This window comes from Ovis aries, chromosome 16, assembly GCF_016772045.2.
Source record: "Ovis aries strain OAR_USU_Benz2616 breed Rambouillet chromosome 16, ARS-UI_Ramb_v3.0, whole genome shotgun sequence".
In the NCBI taxonomy this organism is placed as follows: Eukaryota; Metazoa; Chordata; class Mammalia; order Artiodactyla; family Bovidae; genus Ovis; species Ovis aries.
Window position 1 is genome coordinate 43,791,350 of NC_056069.1, and position 2,391 is coordinate 43,793,740.

A 2,391-nucleotide genomic window follows, 5' to 3' on the forward strand; every position below is an offset into this window, starting at 1 on the left:
TGCTTTCTTTGCACACCCACTAAATTTAGCATCTTTCCTACAAAAGATATAGCAGAGGGCCTTACAATAGGTCTCATGAAAGAAATGCACATATTTTGAAGATATATCAATATCATATTTTATCAGCAGCTACCAACAGTTGAACAACTTCTTGTGTTATATGTCGGCATCAGTTGTTAATGAGCTCTGCTATGTTGGTATTGCTATTTACAAAATAACATATTTAAGATTTCTATTCTCAAGCAGCCTTTTCACACTGAAATAACAGTTATTACATTTGTATAAATATAACAATATACTTACAAATTTGTTTCCATGTCATTAGATTTATTTAGGGCTAAAAATGAATGAAGAAGATAGATTGATTACCAGTTGGCTTACAAATAGTATTTTTATTTTGTTGCGATATAATCATTTTATGAACACATAACTGCAGCATGCAAACAAAACAACATATTATATGCTTTTGATACTTGGAATTAATTATCTTTATCGTATTTACCCACTTGTGAAAGTAAGCTAATTTTCCATTCTATAAATATTTTTTCAATCATATTGCCAAGTTGTTAGTTGAGTAACATCCTGAAATATTGCATCAAGCAAGTGATCAGCAACTCAGTTAAGTTAATCATAAATCCATGACACTTTCTACATAAAAAGCTCTAATCTGATGTGTTATAAATAGCATAGTTTATTCTATAAGTTGTGTAAGAATTTGTATATCACTGTAATAATAAGAACTAAATATTCTGAAAGCATAAGGGAACAAAGAATAAGTGATATATTGGTGATAGAAAACTTTTGAGGGCAGGGATATTTTAATCTGATCAAAAATAATAAGATTTTTCCAAACTAAAAGTTATACATTGATTTGGCTTCTGCCCTTCCTTCCTCTATCCCTCCTTTCTTCTTTCTTTTTAAAAACTGTATCATTGGTTTGAGTTTTTTTAAGTTTTCAGATAACTATGAATAGCTAGAGATTATTCCTTCATGATAGTAGCATGTTTTATGAATATTAGGCACAGTGTCTCAAATAGAACATTGAATATTCTCATTTCTTTCGTGGACTGTTAAAGAATCGATTGTTTAAAATTTTACTAAACATTATTTATATTGTGCAATAAAAATGATAGTCTCTGGTGACTGTCAAATTGTGCCCAACTCCTGGCCTTGTTACATATCAGTTATGTGATTATATGTTATTTTCCAGTGGAAATAATGATATTTACTTCATAAGAGTTGTTGTGAAGGTAGCCCTAGTCCCCGCTGTCATGAAGAATCAGGAAGCCAAGAAGGTGGTAAACCACCTGTTTGAGGAAAGGCCCAAGATTTCTGTCACTGGAAAGGACATCCAGCTTAAAAAGGCACTTCACTGGTTTGTGAAATGGCCAAGATGCACTGAGGTGGACTGACAAAACGCTATCCTCTGTAAGCAGTTGAAAGCACCCCCTGCAATGAACCATTTAACCAGGCGCTGGACAGCTGAACAGCTACACAGCCGCTTAAGCTGGCCATCAAGTACAGACCAGAGACAAAGCAAGAGATTGTTAGCCACACATGAGAAAAAAGCTGTGGGCAAAGGGGATATCTCCACTAAGAGGCCATATGTCCTTCAAGCAGGGTTTCAGACTGTCCCACCTTGGTAGAGAACAAGAAAGCTCAACTGGTAGTCATTGCACAAATGTGGATCCTACTGGGCTGGTTGTCTTCCTCTCTGCCTGTGTCTTAAAGTGGGGGTTTCCTACTGCATTATCAAGGTGAAGCCTAGGCTGGGCATAGAGTCCACAGCAAGATTTATACCACCATCACCTTCACATAAGTTAATTCAGAAGAAAGAGGGGTTCTGGCTAAGCAGCTGGAAGCTACAATATCAGGATCAATTATACTGACAGATATGAGAGGTTCCCCATCACTAGGGGAGGCAATGTCCTCGGTCTGAAATTGGTGGCTTGCCTTGCCAAACTAGAAAAGGCAAAGGACAAAGAACTGCCCACCAAACTGGGCCACGTGTATACTATTGAGTTTTCTATACTTAAATATAAGTTCTCCTTCAGACCGTGTTGACTAAGGGAAAAAAAAAAAATAGCATAGTGCATATCCATTAAAATGTACGGCTTACAGCATGTTAAAATAAGCCATTGATTTCTGACTTTTCGGTATATACTATCTTTGATAGTCAGTTCCCAGGTTCTTCACTTTAGATCAAGGATTATACTCTTCTCCCTATTATCTTCTTCACATGGTCTTTACAAAAGCTAACACTGTGCTTTTCAATATCATTTCAAGAAAGTACTTATTTTTCAACAGTCATTCAGTATAAAGAGATGCAATAGACTCTTGCCTCTAAATCCTGTCTGCATGTCAAAAAATACTAGAAGCTAATGTTTCCTT

The 2,391-nt window shown here is 35.8% G+C and overlaps 1 pseudogene; it reads left to right on the forward strand.

Moving 5' to 3' along the window:
* Positions 1 to 1,196: 1,196 nt before the first annotated feature.
* LOC101119935 (large ribosomal subunit protein eL8-like) lies at positions 1,197 to 2,064 on the forward strand (annotated as a pseudogene).
* The last annotated feature ends 327 nt before the right edge of the window (positions 2,065 to 2,391 follow it).